At 35.7% G+C, this 14,076-nt stretch overlaps 1 pseudogene; it reads right to left on the bottom strand.

Annotated features, from left to right (window-relative positions):
* Positions 1 to 929, bottom strand: LOC133090250 (olfactory receptor 2G2-like; annotated as a pseudogene).
* Between the last annotated feature and the right edge of the window lie 13,147 nt (positions 930 to 14,076).

Here is a 14,076-nt window from a genome sequence, read left to right as displayed (position 1 = left end):
TCATAAAGTTTTCCCCAGCATTTTTTTCAGTGTTATTTTCACTTCCTTATTTCTCAGGGTATAGATAAGGGGGTTAAGCATGGGGGTCACCACAGTGTAGAAGAGAGGACACAAACTTTCCCTGGTCCTTGGATCTACTCTTGGCCGGCTGCAGATACATGAAGATAATGGTTCCATAGAAGATGATGACAACCATCAGGTAGGAGGAACAGGTCCCAAATGCTTTACGTCGTCCAGTGGCTGACTTTATCTTCAAAACTGCGTGGGTAATGTGCCCATAGGACATCAGGATGAGTGACAAAGGCACCACCAAGAATAAGACACTAGCCACAAAGAGCTCTGCCTGGATGAAAGTGGTGTCCACACAAGCCAACTTGATGAGCACAGGAACCTCACAGAAGAAATGATCCACTTGGCGATGCCCACAGAAGGGGAGCTGTAGGGTGAGGGTGGACTGTATGAGGGTGGTCACCACCCCACTGAGCCACGCCATAGATGCCAGGATATGACAGAGCCGAGGGTGCACGACAAAGGCATAACGTAGAGGACTGCAGACTGCGACATAGCAATCGTAAGACATTACAGCCAGGAGGACACACTTCCTGGATCCCAGGGCAAGGGAGACATAGAGATAACCACACAGCCCCCACATGTGATAGACTTATCTGAACTCCCCAGGTTGACTAGAAGCTGAGGAATAACACGGCTGGTGAAGCAGAGGTCCAGGAAAGAGTGATGGGAGAGTCAAATGTACATGGGATTGTGGAGTTTGGAGTCCACGAGGGATACTAGGATGATGGTAGCATTGCCGAGGAGCATAGTGAGATAAGAGAACAAGATTACCCAAAGAGCACCAGCCCTAACTGAGGTCAATCAGAAAAACCTACCAGAATGAACCCAAGGAGGGTGCTGTCATTGGTCCACTGCATTACTCTTGCTTTGATTATTCACTCCAGAGTGATGAAGTCACATTAAACAGATACTGCAGGAATTTTATGTCATTTTCCTGGCAATTAAGATCTAGATGTTGAGAAATAAGATTTTGGATATAGGTAAAGAGAAAAAGCCAAAGTAGAGAATACTGGTGTGTGATATTGATTATCTCATAAGTGGCATGCCTGTTCTGTTGAGCATAGGTTTTCCATCTACCTTGAGGATAAAACAAAAGTTAAAATGCATTAAGGTTGAGATTCTCCACACCTTTTTATCAATATCAATTGTTTTCAATATAAAGGTAATGGAATTTTGTAGGAAATGTGGGAATTACAAACACCCATGTGCATTCTCAGAATCTACCAAATAGATAGATAAATAAGGTAAGAACATGATGAAACATGTCAGAATATGCAACTTATCATCTGTGTAAGAAGTGCATTATGAGAATGCAGAGTAGGGAGAGGAATCTTTAGAGAAGAAGGCTTAGATTGAATTCACCTTGCTCTTAAAGAGATGATAAGGAGAGCAGTACAAGACCAAAAAATTTCTTGTTGGTAAGAAAAGAATATAGAAATGGAGAGTACATTGTAGGATGTCATAGAAAAAGGGAATTAAATCTGAAGCATGATTATTGCTTATTGACTATGCCACATAACAGAATATGATACTTACAAGGTAAATTTGAATCACTTTTTCAAGAACCACAAACATCAGTACACATTATTTGCATAGCATAAGCCTTGTAGGAGGGTTTTAGTTTGACTTACATTTTCCTTTTCAAGATAAATATGGCTGCACAGTGTAGAATCATTTAAAACAGAAGACAGCCTAGTCCAGAAACTATGTAGGCAGCTAACCTAACAGTGGACAATCACAATTAGAGAGAGGAAAGGTAATATCAAGAGAATGCAAGAAATGCTGCAGAACATTAAGTGAAAATCATTAAGATTTGACTACCAATGGGATAGTGAGAAAATGAATAAGAGGAAGTTAAAATTATTGAAGTTTTACATACGATGAAATAAGAAGATCGAGTAGTTAAGAACAGTGTGCATCAATTCAGTCCCAAGTCAGTTGATGCCTGGAAGAATCAGACTGATCATTTCTACAAAGGCCAAGGACAAAATTAAGAACCACTGTTTTGATGTTCTTCTTGTCATAAAGACTTTGACCTAGAGTCCCACCCAACTTGTGACACATTAATACCAGCTACTCATTTGACACTATCCACAATTAATTTTCTATATAAATACATAAATCATGTATATAGCTTATATGACTATGACAATTGCATAATAATATGATTAGGGAAGCTAAATGAATATAAGCACTATCCCCAGTCAAGTGCCAAAACCCTGGATGTCTGAAGAACATATGGCAAATTAATCGTTGTCATTCCCCAGTCTCTTTTAAAAAGCAAATGCAGCTGAAAGGAGTAACACTTTAAGACCCTAAGTCTTTGCTCTGAAGTTTTTATTTAAAAACAATCCTGTCAAGTTTTTAAAATCTTGTTTAACTATGTCTCTTTTACCACCAAGTCTGTTGTCTTAGCACAAGTTTTCAAAATTTCTCTTTCGTTTCATTAAAATGGACTTATAACTAGTGTCTTGCCACCAAGACACCACTGAGCCATATTTACTGTGCCTAATCACACATGAAATCATTGCCACTCCTTGTGTTAATGGAAGTCCATAGAGCATGATGAAAAGTCAAGGACTTTGGTGACAGAAAAGGCTTAAGCTTAAGCCCTGCTCTTTCACACTTTAGTTGTATACCTTGAATAAATCGCTGGATATCACTGGGCTTTGGTTTACTTGTCTGTAACATGGAGATGATGAATAGTTCTAATTTCCAGGGATAATGTAAGGATTGTTTGAGATAGTGGATCTAGAATGCCAGTGCTTTGGTTGGGGATGAAGGTGGGTGAATAAACATTGTATTTGTTGCGTGGGTGGGAGTGTTAAAAGGTAAGGTAAACGTCCTTCATATGGTTTACTGGTCCCTCAATAATCATGCCTAGGCCAAACTTGCCAGCTTTTGAAGCCTCCTTCCAAGCCTCAGAAGGAACCACTTTCAGTTCTCCAAACTTAGAATATGGTTTTCCATTGTTAAGTTTTACTACATGTTGTGCTTTTAATAGCATTCACTCATGCCCCATATGCTTAGACATTTTTATACATTCTTTAAGACTCAATTTAAATAATATTTTCTGGGAATCTTTGCAGAAAAGTCACCTTTGCAATTCATTTCTACAACACTCTGTGTTTCTATACTTATATATTATTAGCATTAAAGAGTATTGAATGTAATGTCTCATTTATCTTGATGTCCTTAATATCTAGCATAGTTTCCAAAAAATGATTGTTAAATCAAAACACATAGATAAATATGTATAAATAAAAATTAAAATAGCTTGTTATTTATTTAATTATACATTTATCTTTTATCATTAAATATATGTATCATTTTATATATTTATATATTAACATATTTTTAACTTTATCATTTATTCCATTGTATATAATAATATATATTTCATTATATATATATAATAAAAGATAAAAGATCTGGAATAAAGAATTTATAATATATATTCATGCATTACATTATAATTATTTATATTATATTTATAATAAAATAAGTGATAAAGACAAAAGATCTAAATATTTAGAAATAAGATTTTGTAAATAGTTAAAGAGAAAGGGCTAAAGTAGAGAATACCAGTGTGTGATATCATCAATTATCCCATGATATCTGGTCTGTTGATCAGAGGTTTTCCATCTACCTTAAAAACAAAACAAGTTAGAATGAATCAAGGTTAAGGTTTTCATCACTTTTTCGGCAATATCAAATTTATATATACTTAATTTTTACACACTGCTCCATTCAGTATAAACACATTGAGGACATGTTTTCCCATCTTTTTAACATGTATTAAGTACTTTATACATATCAGGTGAATAACTACAACTTAACTATTTCTCATTGGACATTATATCAGCTAATATATCCATCAATATTTATTGTATATATACTATGTCCCAGGCCCTATACTATATATAAGGGGAATATGAAATTTTAAAAGGCATGAATTTTGCTATCAAGAATTTTGCTGGCTATTAGAAGTAGAGGCAAACTCAAAAAGTAAGTACAATAAGAAGTTTTAGGTGCAACTGCATAGCAAATCTTATTCCATTCTATAACAACTAATAGAGGGGAGAAAAAAGAAGAAAGGAAGGTTTCAGAAAGCAGATTTGAGTTGAGTTTTTAAGATTATAAAGTGCTCTTGAGTTGTACAAGTTTATTTCAGGAAGAAGAAGCAGTCTGATGATAAAAAAGACTTGAAAAAACCTGGCATCATCAGTAACTGCTGAAAGTTATTGCCTAGAGCTTAAACTGTGAGGGTTGGAGAGAAAAGAGGGGTATAGAAGCTGTAACAAGCTGTTGATTGATCTTAGGCTGTTTAGGTACTAGAAATCCAGACAGCACTTTTCTGAACTATGACAACAGTGTGGGCAATGTTATGAAAAGAAATGTCAAGAAATTATTTTGAAGACTTCAGCAGTGGCTAGGTGAGAGGAACAGGATCTGAAAGAGCAAGAAGGAAAGGATAAAAAGGTCTGCTGACCTCTACTTTTACCTTCCATTGTCTTTGATCCAATTTATATCTTTGAAAATAAAAATAAATTCATCTCATTGGTACTTCTGAACAGGACATTCTGATAAGAGAATTCCAAATGGGTTTTCTATTTATCTACAAATGTTTATCATATAATATAGAGAACTGGAATTTCAGCCTTCCCATCCACACTTAAATAAAATATTAACAGAGGACAAAACTGTGCAGGATTTCTAGTAGTAGGATCAATGGACGTGAAGCAGCCTCAGGTCATTTCTTTGAACCTTCCTTTCACAGTAATCATGCATAGATAAGTAAAGATGCATTTAGGTAGGAGAAGAAAAGTAGGCAAAAAAATGATAGATGCAAGGCAAGCAGTAAAAGTGTAACAAGGGTTTAATAAATACTGATAGCAGCATGAGTAAAGGAACACCTGATGCATTTAGGAGAGAGAGAAAGCATGATTTACATGCCTTTTGAAAAAGGACATAAGTCCTTAATTTCAGAGAAACAGTTCTTAAAATTCTTAAGGTCTTTTAGGAGATTATATAAAAAAGCCAAGATTACCAGTTTCAACAGCTGTGTAGATCAATGTTTCTCTGCACCCCTTAACTCAAATACCCGGGTATGTTTTCCTTCTTGCAGTAGGCTTGAGCAAGCTCTTCCAGGGGAGTGCTACCAACTGAGTGTAATTAACATCAACTTGGAAAGTGACTTTGAAGTGAAGGGACAGCCTGGTCTGATTCTGTAGGGAAGTGATCATCAGAATATTCCTCTGAAGACTGAGGTGCTGAGAACCTCCAGAACAAATGTCCAGTCGGATAGCAAACCAGGCACTTAGAAAATAAACCCAGTGGTGCATCATTCATAGTTGAGCTTGGGAGCTGCTTCTCTCTTACACAACAAAATGCATGACCTGGTCTCAATACTTTGCTACAGAAAGCTTCTGCCTGCTCTTACCTTTTTTGGAACAGAGAAAATCGTCTTGGCCTGTTTATGCTACGTCTATCCTGAGAGAATGCTAGGACTGCAATCTGCATAGTTGCATAGGAATTCACTAGATGAAAGATGAGATTTGGAATTCACTCTAAGGGTGATCCCTGACTCCCTGGCTAACCTTGGGGAATGATTATATGTTCCTAGAACTAAGTATCTTCATATATAAAGTTAGGATATTAACATCAGTTTTTCCATGCATCTAAGATATATTGCCATGAGAAATTAAAATATTTTTTGTAAATATCACTGAAAGTCAATAATCCAGCCATGAGTACATGATGATCATTATATAATGAGACACAGAGGACTCATCATACAACAAATGAGTATGTGCATTCTGTGAACCTGTTTAATTTTCTACATGAGACTAGTGATTTTACTATTCTTATCAACACAGATGAGGAAACTGATGCTGAGAGTGGAGAAGTAACATGTTCAAGGTGACTTTAGTGGCAAAGCCAGAATCTGAGCCCAGGTGTCAGCATTCCCAAACTCCTCACACTCTGCTGACCTCCTGGATTCTTGCTAAGATGGAAAAAATGGATATACGTGTAACTGCTGTGCAACTACCACTACCTTTTAAGTCAGCTCTTTAGTGTGTCATTCATAGTACTTTGTTTTCTCCTAAGCTCTTTTTTTTGATGAAAGTTGCTCTGTTTTGAGTTATAGCTTCAAGCCTTCCAGGCTGTGCTAGTGCCATGGAGAGCTCTCAGATATTTAACATCTAAACACTGCAAGACTGCAGATAGGAAACAGTGTCTCCATGGTGGTATACCAATTCGTATTGCATACATACATATCTGAATGCTCTGCTTTGAGGTGAAGAGAGGAAGGAAAATTGAATAAGAATATATAGACAGAGCCAGTGACAGATGGGATTCTGACAAATATTAGGGACAGAGAGTAACACTGGGAAAGAGGATGAGGAGCAAAAGCAACACAACTGTGGGGAAACTGTCATATATGATACATCTTTGCAGCTTCTGGAAACTGTCATATATGATACATCTTTGCAGTTTCTGGAAAACAATTAGAAAATTATACACCCTATTTATTAATGTCTAGCTATTATTATAGATTCTGAAGTCTGTGATGGCGGCTTGACAATTATATCTCTAGCACTTAATTGAGTGCCTGATACGTAGCCGTTGTGCAATAAATATTTTTAAATCAGATAGTTATTTTAATACACCCAACCATACTTACATTCTTTCCATCAAAAATTACTTCATGTTTGAAATACTTTTATGTAAACATATAAAACTTAATAATAATATGCACTTCACGTTATTGAGGGCAGAGATCTTGTCTTATGGGTCTTTTTAACTCCTTTATATTAATAAATGCATACTGATTTAAATCAAGTATTAAATAACGACTTCTTATTCAGACATTATTAAGGTTTTACTTCAGTTATTTCTTAAACATTTATCTTCTTCTATCCTCTGTTCCAGAAAATACAGATGTAGCAATGAACCTGCATCCAGATAGACCACATGATAAATGAACATCCATGTACCCACTACAGAGTTTTAGAGAATATCACCAATGGCATTACAACCTATATGTTAACATGATAACATGATACTCCATTGGCTTTATACAATAGATTTAATCTGCCTCCTAGAAATTATAGATTCAATATACTAACATAAAATACAGCAAGCTTTTTTGACACATGCCAAGCTAATTCTATAATTTATATGAAAATTCAGTGGGATGGAAAAAGTAACAACAACAACAAAAAAATTTGAAAAGACAAAAAAATTGAAGGAATTTATTCTACCATATTATCAAGACCACTTACAATAGTAATTAAGAGTGTGTGGTAACAAGGCACAGATAGGTAAAAGGTCAATATAAGGAAGAGAAAGCCCAATGACAAGAACATGTATCTATAATTCTTACCAGTGGGGAGGGTAGAACAAAGAGAGAAAGGAATGTCTTATTAATAATAGTTCTAGGCCAATTAGATACCCAAATAAAAATAAAATTGTTAAAAAGATTCTATTTGGGATGAAGAAAAAGTCTGGAAATAGATAGGCAATAGTTTCTAAACAGTGTAGTTATATTCAGTGCCAAAGAATTGTACACATAAAAATGTGTAATTAGCTAATTGGCTAGAGGAGATATTTGTAACACATATAAATAACAAAAAAACTTGAATGTAGCATATTTAAATCAATAAAAATGAAAAGGTAATCAAGACAGCAGAGTATAAGGATGTGGAATGCACATCCCCCCCACACACAAATACATCAAAAATAAATCTACATGTGACCAATTCTCACCGAAAACTAACTTGAAATTAGCAGAAAGACTCCTGTACAATCAAGGCTGAAAGAAAGATCTACATGGAATTGGGTAGAAAAGGAAGAGAAACAATCTGGTTGGGACTTATGCCCCAAGGGGGACTTAGAGGAAAGAGAGATTACATGAGTGAGAGATCCTTCCTGGGTAGTGAGCAGTTGAAGCCACATATTGGACACCCCAGTTCTGGGGTCCAACAAAGGGAAGACTAGCCCCCTTGGCTTGTTAGAGGGCCAGTGGAACTAACAGGATGGCTGTGGGAAGCCTAGACTCCACTCAGAAGGAGCACATGTGCTTGCTTACTCCCCAGACAGGGTAGAGAGGGTGGGCTGAAACGGTGAGGGTGGCTGACTAGTTTCCCATGACCGTCCCAGCATGCACCCCAGACTGAGCCAAGTGAACACTCCAGCCCCGCCAGCTTCATGTCACGGTTCCATGCTGGAGCAAGTGTTGCCACGACCAATTAAAGAACTCGACGTTAAGACACAGAGACAGCTGAGACAGAAAGAAGTACTTGAACAAGGTGGAGGAAGACATCGCTGTTGCTTCCACAGGCAGCACATCAGAAACAGCCCCCAAATCTGTCTGTAATGGCTGCAGCCTGCTCCTCATCAAACACTGAGTGACCACATGGGTCCCACTTGCTCCAGCACTGTTTCCCTCTGGGGTGAGGGTGCTGGTGCTTGAAGGGGTGAGAGCTCACACTTAAAGGGAAAAGAGCCAGGTAAGAACTAACTCTCAGGATTTCTGCTCCAGCAACTTAGGATCACGTCTGGTCCTTGATAGGGCAGTGACAGCCACTGAGCAAAGGGAAAGCTCTGGCTCACACCTGACTCTTCTCTAGAGCCTCCTTCTACAGCCCCACCTCCTACCAAGGTGATAACTGCCAGAACACCCTGAGGAAAGACATGAATTTTGTTCACCACAAATCTAGTTCCTGCATGAAAACCACTGGGTATACACATACTGCATAGGGATACTCTCACAAAAGGGCACCCTTTCAAGACCACAAGAGGTAACTGTTTCACCTAATTTCATAGACACATAAAGTTAAGCAAAATGAAAAGACAAAAGAAATGGCCTCAATTGAAGAGCAAGAAAAAAAAAGTACTTATAAAACAACTGATGTATATATGTCAATACACTACCAAATGTAAAATAGATAGCTAGTGGGAAGCAGTCACATAGCACAGGGAGATCAGCTTGGTGCTTTGTGACCACCTAGAGGGGTGGGATAGGGAGGATAGGAGGGAGACGCAAGAGGGAGGGGATATGGGGATATATGTTTACGTATAGCTGATTCACTTTGTTATATAGCAGAAACTAACACAACATTGTAAAGCAATTATACTCCAATAAAGATGTTAAAAAAATAAAATAAAATAAAATGGTAAAAGTAAAAAAACCCAAAACCCCAAAAAACAACTGATGAAACAGAAACAATTTACCAGATAAAGAATTCAAAGCATTAGTAATAAGACTGCTAACTGAATTAGGGAAAAGAATAGATGAATACACTAATAATTTTAACAAGGTACTAGGAAAAAAAAAAAAACCAACTGTCAGAACTGAAGAACACAGTAACTGAAATGAAAAACACAGTAGAAGGAATTAATAGCAGACTAGGTGATAGAGAAGAACACATAAATGACCTGGAAGATAGAAAAATGGAAACCACGCAATCAGGGCAGCAAAAAGAAAAACAAATTTAAAAAATGAGAAAACTTTAAGAGAACTCTACAATAAAATGAAGAGTACCAGGATTGGCATTCTAGGGCTCCCAGAAGGAAGAGAGAGAGAGAAAGGGGTCAAAATGTATTTGATGGGGGCTTCCCTGGTGGCACAGTGGTTGAGAATCTTCCTGCTAATACAGGGGACACGGGTTCGAGCCCTGGTCTTGGAAGATCCCACATGCCACGGAGCAACTAGGCCCGTGAGCCACAACTACTGAGCCTGTGCATCTGGAGCCTGTGCTCCGCAACAAGAGAGGCCGTGGTAGTGAGAGGCCCACGCACCACGATGAAGAGTGGCCCCCGCTTGCCACAACTAGAGAAAGCCCTCGCACAGAAATGAAGACCCAATACAGCCAAAAATAATTTTTAAAAAAATGTATTTGATGAAATTATGGCTGAAAACTTCCCAAACCTGAAGAAGGAAACATATTCAGGTACAAGAAGCACAGAGGGTCCCAAAAAAGATAAACACAAACAGACCCATACCAAGACATATCATAATTAAAATGGCAAAATTTAAAGATAAAGAGAAAATTCTAAATGCAGAAAGAGAAAAGCAAAAGAGTCATACAAGGAAACTCCCATAAGGCTATAAGCTGATTTTTTTCTGCAGAAACTTTGCAGGCCAGAAGGGAGTGGAATGATATATTCAAAGGGCTGAAAGGAAAAACATGCAATCTAGGATACTCTGCCCAAAAAGATTAGCATTTAGAATTGAAGGAGAGATAAATAACTTCTCAGACAAGCAAAAATTAAAGTAGTTTGTGATTGGTTTAAACCTATGCTAAAAGAAATGTTAAAGTGCGTTTTCTAAGTGTAAAAGAAAAGGCTATAGCAAGAAGTAAGAATTTATTGAAAAGGAAAAATCCCAATAGAGAAGGCAAATATATTGTAAAGACTGAGGATCAGCAATTTAAATAAGTTTAAATTGTAAAAGCAACTATCACTGCAATAAACTGTTAAGGGAAAAACATGAAGATGTAAAATATGATATCAAAAACACAAAATGTGAGGGAAGGGAGTAAAAAGTGTAGATCTTTTAGAATGTATTTGAACTTAAATGACTACCAGTTTAAAACAAGTAGATATAATTATGGGTCAACATATATGAACCCCATGGTAACCACAAATCAAAAACTGGCAACAGACACACAAAAACTAGAGAAAAGGGAACATAAGCATACCACTAAAGAAAATCATCAAACCACAGAGGAAGAAACTGAAAGAAGAAAAGAACAGGTAAAAACTACAAAAACAACCTGAAAGCAGGTAATATAATGGCAGTAAGTACATACCTATCAATAATTACTTTAAATGTCAAAGGACTAAATGACCCATTCAAAAGACATAGGGTTACTGATTGAAGAAAAAAAAAGGCTCATCTATATACTGCTTACAAGAGACTCACTTCAGAACTATAGACACACAGACTGAAAGTGAGGGGATGAAAAACTATATTTCATATAAATGGAAAAAACAAGAAAGTGGGGATAGCAATATATATATCAGACAAAATAGACTCTAAAACAAAGGCTATAGCAAAAGACAAAGAAGGACATTATATAATGATAAAGGGATCAAATAGAAGAAGAGTATATCACACTCATTATCATATCTGCACCCAATACAGCAGCATTTAACTATATAAAGCAAACACTAAGAGACATAAAGAGAGAAACTGACAATAATACAACCATATTATGGGACTTTAGGACCCCTCTTACCTCAATAGACAGATTATCCAGACAAAATTTAATAAGGCAACAGTGGTCTTAAATGACACAATGGACCAGTTGGACTTAATAGATATCTACAGGAGAGTCCATCCCCAAACAGCAAATACACAATCTTTTCAAGCACATAGAATGTTCTCCAGGATAGATCACATGCTAGACCATAAAACAAGTCTCAACAAATTTAAGAGGATAGAAATTATATCAAACATTTTTTTCTGACCATAATTGTATGAAACTAGAAATCAACTACAGGAAGAAAAATGGGAAAAGGAAAAGCATGTGGAGACTAAATAACATGTCACTTAAAAAAAAATCTATGGGTCAATGAAGAAATCAAAGAGGAAATCAGAAAAACACTCAAGACAAATGAAAATGGAAAAAACTTTCCAAAATCTATGGGATAAGGCAAAAGCAGTTCTAAGAAAGAAGTTTATAGTGATACAGGTCTTCCTCAGGAAACAAGAAAAATCTCAAATAAACAACTTAACCTACCATCTAAATGAATTAGAAAAGCAAGAACAAACAAAGCTCAAAGTCAGCAGAAAGAAGGAAATAATAAAGATCAGAGAGGAAATAAATAAAATAGGGACAAAAAAATAGAGATCAATGAGACCAAGAGCTTTTTTGAAAAGAAAAACAAAATTGATAAACCTTTTGCCAGGCTCATCAAGAAGAAAAGAGAGAGGGCACAAATACACAAAATAAGAAATTAAAGACAAAAAATAACAACCAATACCACAGAGATATAAAATATCATAAGAGAATACTATGGACAATTATATGCCAACACATGACAACCTAGAAGAAATGGACAGCAAAGTTTCTAGACATACAACCTCCAAAGACTGAATCAAGAAGAAATAGACAATCTAAAAAACCAATCACTAGCAGTGAAATTGAATTTGTAATAAAAAACTAAATAAACTAAATAAATAAAAGGTTAATATTCAAAATATATAAATAGCTCATACAACTCAATATCAAAAAAAACCAGATTATAAAGTTGGCAGAAAACCTGAATAAACATTTTCCCAAGAAGACATACAGATGGCTAACAGACACATGAGAAGATGCTCAATATCATTAATTATTAGAGAAATGCAAATCAAATCACAAAGAGGTATCACCTCAGAATGGTTATCATTAAAAAGTCTACAAATATCAAATATTGGAGAGGATGTGAAAAAAAGGGAACACTTATACACTGTTAGTGGAATGTAAAGTGGTGCAGCCACTATGGAAAACAGTATGGACTTTCCTCAAAAAACTAAAAGTAGAACTAGCAATTCCATATGATCCAGGAATTCTGGGTATATAACCAAAAACACTGAAAACACTAATTTGAAAAGATACATGCACCCTAATGTTCATAGCAGCATTATTTACAATAGCCAAGATATGGAAGCAACCTATCCATCCACAGATGATGTGGTATATACATACAATGGAATATAACTCAGCCATAAAATGAATTAAATACTGCCATTTGCAACAATGTGGATGGATCTAGAAAGTATTATGCTTAGTGAAATATGTCAGACTGAGATAGACAAATACTTTGTTATCACTTATATGTGGGATCTTGAAAGAAATTTTTTAAACAAATGTATATAAAAAAACAGAAACAAGCTCACAGATACAGAGAACAAAGTAGTGGTTACCAGTGGATGGACAGAAGAGGGCAGGGACAAAATAAGAGTAGTGAATTAAGAGACACAAACTACTATGCATAAAATAGATAACAACAGGGTATATTGTACATCTCAGGGAAATATAGCCATTGCTCTGCAATAATGTTAAATGGAGTATTTAATGATTTAGTGACCTGAAACTAATATAATATTATAAATCAACTACACCTCAATTTAAAAAATTGAAAAAGAAGCAGAATAAGAGTTACCTAGGAGACATTACCAAAAAAAAAAAAAAAAAAAATGAAATCAATCAAAGCATAAAATTCAATAGAAAAGAGGGTTTAAATACTTGACTCTCAATTTATTTAGTTCTTCTTTGATCTCTTTTATCGGAGATTTGTAGTTTTCCTTGTAGAGATCTTGTACACATTATTTTAGATTTATACCTATATATTTCATTGGGGGGGGTAATGGGAATGGTTGTCTATTTTTAATATCAAATCCGACTTGTTCACTACTGCATTATAAAAAACTTAATTCTATATGTTAACTTTGTATCCTTCCACCTCATTATAATCACATCTTAGTTCCAGGCGGATTTTGTCAGCTACTTGGGATTTTTTATATAGACAGTCATGTCATCAGTGAACAAAGACAGTTTTATTTCTTCCTTTGCAATACGTATACATTTTATCTCCTCCTTTTATCCTGTTAGCTAGGACTTGCAGCACAATGTAGAATAGGAGGGGTGAGAGGGGATATCTTTCCCTTCCTCCTGACCTTAATGGAAAAGCACTTATTCTTCATTGTTAACTGTGATGTTAGTTATAAGTTTTTTGTAGATGTTCTTTATCAGTTGAAGAAGTTACTCTCTATTCCTAGTTTTCTGAGAGTTTTTATCTAGAATGCATGACAGATTTTGTGAAATGTTTTTCTGCATCATCAGGTGATTTTTCTTTTTAGTCTGTGTGATTAATTACATTAATTAATTTTTAAATGTTAAACCATCTTTGTATACCTAAGATAAATCCCACCTATTCATGATATATATTATTTTACAGTGTTTGAATCATTTTGCTAATATCTTGCTGAGGATTTTTGCATACACA

The sequence above is a fragment of the Eubalaena glacialis genome, chromosome 4 (genome assembly GCF_028564815.1).
Source record: "Eubalaena glacialis isolate mEubGla1 chromosome 4, mEubGla1.1.hap2.+ XY, whole genome shotgun sequence".
Classification (NCBI taxonomy): Eukaryota; Metazoa; Chordata; class Mammalia; order Artiodactyla; family Balaenidae; genus Eubalaena; species Eubalaena glacialis.
The sequence above is the reverse complement of the archived record's forward strand: the minus strand, read 5'-3'. Positions and strand labels throughout refer to the sequence as shown.